Source organism: Oncorhynchus clarkii, chromosome 1 (assembly GCF_045791955.1).
Source record: "Oncorhynchus clarkii lewisi isolate Uvic-CL-2024 chromosome 1, UVic_Ocla_1.0, whole genome shotgun sequence".
Classification (NCBI taxonomy): domain Eukaryota; kingdom Metazoa; phylum Chordata; class Actinopteri; order Salmoniformes; family Salmonidae; genus Oncorhynchus; species Oncorhynchus clarkii.
The window spans coordinates 52081828-52089414 of NC_092147.1; the positions used below are offsets into that span (position 1 = coordinate 52081828).

At 41.4% G+C, this 7587-nt stretch overlaps 1 pseudogene; it reads right to left on the reverse strand.

Annotated features, from left to right (window-relative positions):
• Positions 1–4548: 4548 nt before the first annotated feature.
• Positions 4549–6348, reverse strand: LOC139416566 (cyclin-dependent kinase inhibitor 1B-like; annotated as a pseudogene).
• Between the last annotated feature and the right edge of the window lie 1239 nt (positions 6349–7587).

Below are 7587 nucleotides of genomic sequence, written 5' to 3' on the forward strand. Positions count from 1 at the left end.
ATTTCATGTATGTTTTCATTTAAAACAAGGACATTTCTATGTGACCCCAAACTTTTGAATGGTGGTGTAATTCGTGCTGATAATTTTTTTTTGTAAGTCTCAAATGTACACACTTTTGATAGACTTAAACTGCAAATGATTGAGATATCAGTGTCACCAACAAAAACTTAAACAATAGGCCTGTAGCAAATGTAGCATATGGCACACATTTTTCACCTGCAAATAGCACTTTTTCGGTAGTGCTCAAAGCTTGATAATCAGAGAGCAGCATTTATTTTTCAACTTGAAGCAATGAGCGCAATCAGTCCTCTATGACATGTCACGGATTCCCCCTGTACTGCTCCTTATTCCGTGCACCAGTTCGAGGTCTACGTCACCGGCCTCTTAGGCATCGCTGGACTGTCTCATTACGCACACCTTATTCCAACTCATCCTGTGTAGTGTTTATTCACTCATTTGTTTGGGGTTTTTCTATACATGTTTGTTTTGGGCTTCGTCCCCGTACTTTTTCATGGCATGTTGTATTTGGGTGGAGTATTTAAAAACCCCCTAATGTGTATTCCTGTGCCTGTCTATAATCATTTATACAATGTGACATGACAAAAAAATCTACAGAGTAGGCTAATAAGTCGTTTGTTTCAGGCAAAACTATTTGAAGATCAAGGGGTATTAATTGGAATGACTGGAAATCTGACAGTTTAAAAAAAAAAACGTAATCGTATTATCTGTAGTAGAAGCAATGGGTTAGAAGAAGCCTAGATAAGCAACCCATAAAGTAAACTAACATTGATTTATCCTGCAATGGAAGTTGCGCCATTGGTAATATTAATTTGTCGTCTTCTAATGCCTTAAGCAGGTTGACGTTTATTGGGATGAGTCTTATCCTTGAGGCAGAACTGAGACATTTCTGCTAGATGAGCCAGCTGCAAAGTCAAAATTGGCTTGGTAATTTAAGGCTAGACATTAGGGTTCGCAGTGTGGTTAAGTTTACAATCAGATTTTATGACTTTGTGGCTGTGCCAGCTACTAACCACTCTGCAGAGCTGCCTCCGGAACAAGATTCATGACAAAAACTCTAACCTGCACCTCCTAAGGGGAATGAAATCTAAATGTAACTGAAAGTATCAGATTATGTTACTGAGTTTGGTTAATCCAAAAGTTACTGATTACAATTTGACAGGTAACTATTGACTGTAACGGATTACATTTAGAAAGCAACCTACTCAACCCTGAACACACACACACACGGTCTTGCGCATGGACCGCTCAAGAAGAACCAACCCGTTTGATAATAATACATTCCTCCTCAGCCTGGTGTTACAAGTTCAGCCAGCAAGGCAGTCACTGATGTGCATAATGGAGTGACGGAGGCCAGTTTAGAACCTGGTAGCAATGGTAGCGGTGTGCAGCAGACCGTAGTGATCAACTATAATGGACGTGGTATTGTGGATCACTACAGCTGCAAGCCCCTCTGAGTTATGACACACTATTCATGGTCTCCGTTACATTGGCAATGCACAAAAGTGTGACAGATGTCATAAGCATTCGTAACAGCTAATAACAAACATGTAATGTCATTACTACTAACGTGGTTTATGCTCCACTACATTTCTGGTTGAATGTTCAGAACAGAGAAAGACACACTATTCTGAGAAATTACAATATAAGTGACAATTACCCAAACACCCAGCACTTGACTAGTCCTTTAGTCACCACAACTGGATGTAGACTTGACAGAGGCCAGTATGGACTACCCACCTCAGATACTTACTGATAAGGGCATAGAATTCATCTTTATCTTTGCAACACCTGACAAAGCATGCATTTTGTGAAATGAGTGTCATTGTATTTTCATATAAAAGAGGAATACTTAATCAACATGAAACCAGCATCTACCCAGGCCTGAGTGCCAAACTGCTAAAACAGAGGGCAACCTACAACAAGGCGAGATCCCCATTACGCAAGCTAAACCGGAGATGCCGCTTCATCCAACCTGAAAAACGAATCTTGACCTTCCAGAATACAACACACTTGTTTTCCACTGCCAAGGAGGCTCAACGCTTCTTCTCGAAGCACATCAAGCCCAACACACAAGGGGACGAGCCGACAAGATGTAGGCTAACCCTAACTTGACTGGCTCAATATTCAGGTAGAGTATTCTATCCATGCACAATCGCGCAACCTAGCCTATGGCTATGATGCTGCCCTCAGTATAAGACAATAATGAGGACAACCCCTCAATACTATTATTATTGTTGAACATTGGACTTTGTTATTATATTGCCTATGGACCAATATATTGCAGTGTCATTGACACTGGGGCTGCTTCCTTGTGGGGCTAGAGCGCCTTGAATATGATATATGGTAATATAAATTGGGTAGTTATGTTTTAGGGAGATGGCCAGTCCCATATGGGCTACCACACAATTCCTTTAGTTTTTTTCCTTCCTGTTGATTTTTTTTATTCCTGTTGATTGAATTTATCACCCAGAGAGGACTTGGCCTACAGGCCATGGTTAGTGCTATAGGTTTGTAATTCTATAGAGCACTTATATGCTTACAGGTCCAATGCAGCCATTTTTATCTCAGTATCAAAACATTTCTGGGTAACAGTTACCTTTTTAGCAAAGAGCAATTTCCCAAGCAGGAATTTAGCTAGTAGCATGCTAGACCTCCAGTTATTGTGCTAATGCTAGTTAGCTTTGGATCACAAAATTACTACTAACTTCACAATGACGGTGTAGGCCGTCATTGTAAATAAGAATTTGTTCTTAACTGACTTGCCTAGTTAAATAAAGGTTCAATGTAAATCCACATCTGACTCTGGGCAAGTAGATAAAGGGCATTGCAAAAAGTATCACTTTAATGTGTACAGTGCATTTGGAAAGTATTGAGACCCCTTGACCCCCCCCCCCCCCCAGTTCAATCTACACACAATGACAAAGAAAGTTAATGTTTGCAAATGTATTAAACATAATAAACTGGCGAAGAAGGGATCCGGTGTGCTGGGACAGCACTGCCCCGACTCCTACTTCGGAGGCATCCACCTCAATGATGAAGGGAAGAGAGGGGTCAGCACCGGAGCAGTGGTGAGGCTTGCCTTCAGCGCCTCGAACGTCCTCTCCGCCTCCGCCGTCCAATGAAGCCTCTGGGGACCTCCTCTCAGCATGGAGGTAAGAAGCGCAACCACAGTGCTGAAGCCACGGGTGAACCCCAGGAATCGCTGGACTGCTTTCACTGAGTTGAGGATGGGCCATGAACTGACTGTGCTGACGCGTTGCTCCTCCATCTCCACTCCCTCCATGAATATGAGGTAGCCCATAAAGGACATGGGCCGCTGGAAAAAAAATTGAAATAATTTTAACGTATAGATGATGCTCCAACAGTCTTCCAGGCACAGACCTGACCAATGAGACATGCTGGGCGCGGTCAGCAGAATACACCAAAATGTTGTTTAAATAAACCACAACGCCCCGTCCCAGCATGCCCCAAAACACTTCGTTAATAAAGGCCTGGAAGACTGAAGGAGCATTAGACAGGCCAGGGAATGGAACTTCATTAAAGTTACATGTGAACATCTGTCATCTTCAACATGTAAAGTATTGAGAATGTAAAAGTTTATTGAACAACCCCGCTGCTCCCTGTGGACATATGGGCTGTAATTAGCTGGAAATCACCATAGTTTAAATATGATTTTGTTCAGCTGTTTGTATGAATAGAGGGAAACATTAATTTTGTTCTCCAATGCTTGACATTGTGGCTGAATGAATTTGTCTTGGCTATGTGTACATGGATTTGCCATATGGCAACAAAAAGGAAAGAATGGAGATGGGGAGCTCTTTGTGTTGGAAATTGGAACAAGGCTGTCCGAGTTACACGTGTGTGTGCTTGGAGCTGGCAAAGTCATTCTTGCCATCAAGTCTTCACATTTTCAAACTATTGGCTAAGCCACTGATAGGGCAGCTGCTGCCATTCTTTAGAAGCAAAAGGGCCTTTAAATTAGACTATATCCCGCAGCTGCCATGCTGCCCATGGCTGCATATTTGAATGCACCATCCCAATGCAATCCAACTAAGCTTGTACTTTTCTCATCTTTCTTATTCTAGTTATTTCTTCAAAAACCAAGGACAACTTTTTTTTAGCATCCAGCAATAACAAAGTTGACCTTGAAGGATGTTATATGAGGAACATTATTAGGCTGTGGGGCTTTGTATTTAGATACAATTGTATCGTTAATAGTCTATGCTTGCTTGATTTAATGTCCATGATTCTCTTGCCAGATGAGTTTGTAACCAGAAATGCTCTGAATTTTCATCGTAGGGAAAGGGGTAGGCTATTTGATGGCAAAACAGAGCGGGCGGCGCAAATTGTGTTTTTCTTGTTGTGTCTGGTTCCAACAGATGCAGCTATGAGGTGACGTAGGCTATGGAAGGAGTGTCTACACGGCTGTAAGCATTTGTTACCACTTTACAAACAGGTGGGATAATTCACACTCTAAAACTGACCCTTCCCGTAAAATATTCTGAGGTGACATAAACCAAATTGTTACATTTCAACAAAAATATTTTATTTTCATCTTTTGCTGAACAGAAAATCAGGGGGAAAAAAATAAATTCTCAGAAGCACTATGAAATCTACTTTAAGTGTACTATAAAAGCTACATGGTTGCAAAACAAAACCAAAAAAAAAAATGTAAATAAAATAAAAGGCTGCCCTTAGGCTAAATCAAAAAGGTATTTGCAAATATATATAAATAAATTATAAGGTAGAATAGTCTTAAAATATAGCCTATATTTAAACAACCCTGATATACTTAACAGAAATCTGTATTTATAAAGCTGAACACTTTGGCCAGTGTGGACAATTTAAAATAGTTTAGGATTGCACATTTAACACTGTCAAGTGGCTGTATGCAAAGCAACCATGAATGCTAAGTGAGTCTTTCTGCAAACCATTCAATCTTGACACCCCATGGAGTGTCGGCTACCTTCTATATACTGTAGGTCCACTCAGACACACCAAGCCAATGAATGGTCGAGCAGGAGTGTTCTCCATCCCTTGTTTTCAGTCTTGTCTTCAAGTTGGAAGGTAGGGTTATACGTGGGGGAAGGATTGTTCAAACGCCTAGAAGTATTAACACACAAAAAAAAGTGTTAACCGAAATCCAAAATTGTATAGACATGAACGACAAAAATCAAGTATCAGATCTCTCAAAATATATTCTGAGTTGTAACCTCAGCAGGGGTAATTTGCCTGAGCCTTTCTGGTCACAGTGACGCAGATTTCCCTACCCAATCACAAATTACTCTACTACGAACTAAACTCAATGTCAGTTTCCTCGACCAGTTAAAGTGTGTAACAGTGTTTTTAGTTTTGCTTTCCCTTTTAATGCTTATCGGGAATAAAATAACCCCACAGCGTATGCGCAATTACGCACAAGTAACTATTGTGTCCATATGTAAAACGGCCAGTGTTCTTGTAGCCATATTGAACTATAAACTATAGCTACATACCTTCAACGAATTCTCTCGCGTTGAGTTTGTTCTACATGACATTGAGACGAAGGATGGTGGCAAGTGCTCTCATTTAGCTTCATTTCGGTCGTCATCCGTTTTCGTTTCACGTAGAAGTCTGGGGAAAAAAGTAACATTTAATCCAAGAACTCATTGCATGGCCCAGGTGGCCAAATATTAGCCCACTGACCGGACAACACAGGAAAATAACTACGTCACTTACCCAAATATATCTCGAGATTCAGCATCAATGCGTAAAACACACTGGGCGTAGTCTACAGATATTTAGGCCTACCTGTATCAAGTGTCATTGTCGTCGTAGTAGTAGTTATTTTGCATCGAACACACGGGACTTGTTGCGAGTAGGTTTCCCCGAGTTCAGCTTCACTGCGCAGTTCTCCTGGTTGACTTCGGTGAGGCATGGAGTGTTACTTTTGGAGTTGGTCAAGCGGTCATCACAATGAGGCGATACATCCTGAGAAGATGAGTCCAGTAGGATAACGTCAACGTCTGGCTTCACATTGACCGATGTTACAACAATCCTCGCCCTCCCGACCTGTACAGAATATTGGTAGAAAACAGGGCTCGTATCCACCGGGGTTTCCTCCCACACATAGTCCCCAGACAGTGGCACTTCGGCCTCGAAATTAAAGTTCAATTTCCGCAGGTCCCTATACGAAATCTCCCGCATCTTGGATTTCATATCCTGGTTCAGTTTGTCGTGATCCACCGGCCCAAAAAGATTACGACAGACGCCCGTATGTGCGTGGAGAGGAAAGGTCATTGGTGTGGACAACCTCTCCATGGCGCTGCTTAATAGCAGGACCTTTAACATTGTTTTCCCCAAATTCAACAAGAGGTGTAAATACATCTCAGGATTTAGGTTGCGTTTGCCCTCTTGTTTCTATGGAGTTGCGCCACACGGTTCTCATTTAAATGTACCCGAGTAGAGCGTCACACCTTATTTAAAGGCCCAACAAGAGGTTGTCGGTTCATCTAGCGAGATCGCTCGACCATTGGTTCGTTTACGTCCAACGCTTTCTAAGAATCCATAACCCATGTCCATTGGCTGGTACGAATATTTGGACAGGGGCCAAGAAGATTTGTGCCTGGGTGTCAGTATTGGGAATTGACTGAATGCATTTCCAAAGTCGATGTGAAACTGTTGCTACCTCAAGATTGCCCTTCTGCTTGTCCACAGTTCAGGGTTGCCATGTCGACCGTTTTCTAGCATTGGGCTACTGTGGAAAGTGTTATGGTCCAGGGTTTTAGAGCTACCTAAAAATTGCGCCTGCGGCCACCATGGCATTTCTCTTAAAAATGTGATATATTTCACTGTGACCTGCTGCTGGCTGTTGCTGAGTGAGTGAGTGAATGGTGGGCTATGATTGAAATGACAAGGCAATTTATAACGGGTTTTAGTCTTAACGCCTGGCACAGTGTAATGACACTGCGGTCAAGCAATCTGCACTGTAGAATTTTCGTGCGCACATGGAGTGTACATATGGTATCGCGCGGAATATGCTTGACAGGGATAGATAGACGCTCCTATCGACGAACCTCTTCTAAACATATGTAGTGTTGCCAGTGAATTGTGTGAGGGTGATGTGATATGTTCATAATCAGTAACTTCATTCAAAAAGTGAAACAAATTGTATTGACTTTATTCACGCTGTTTTTGTTTCGGTTTCGGTAGCAACACGCATCACAAGCAGAGACATATGCCTCCCCATGCAGTAGCTCGGTTAGACCCTATTCAGTGATTTAGATTCCACATCACTATTATTGCATTTGGGATCTCATGAAACATGTCAGAAATACAGACTTGCAGCAAAGCAACATCTAAGCACTTTATAAGGGCACAGATCTGAATAAAATAATATTTTGTGATTAATATAGTCATGATTTGATAACCTGTTGCCAAATATGTATAATTTTGGAATGGTCATGCTTTTAAGTGAATAACTAATTTAAATAGATTGCCAATACAAGTAATTACCGAGTTTAATCTCATATTCCATAAGTTATACATATCCCATATTGGAGACTTATTGAAAGTTTAGCATTGTTTCAA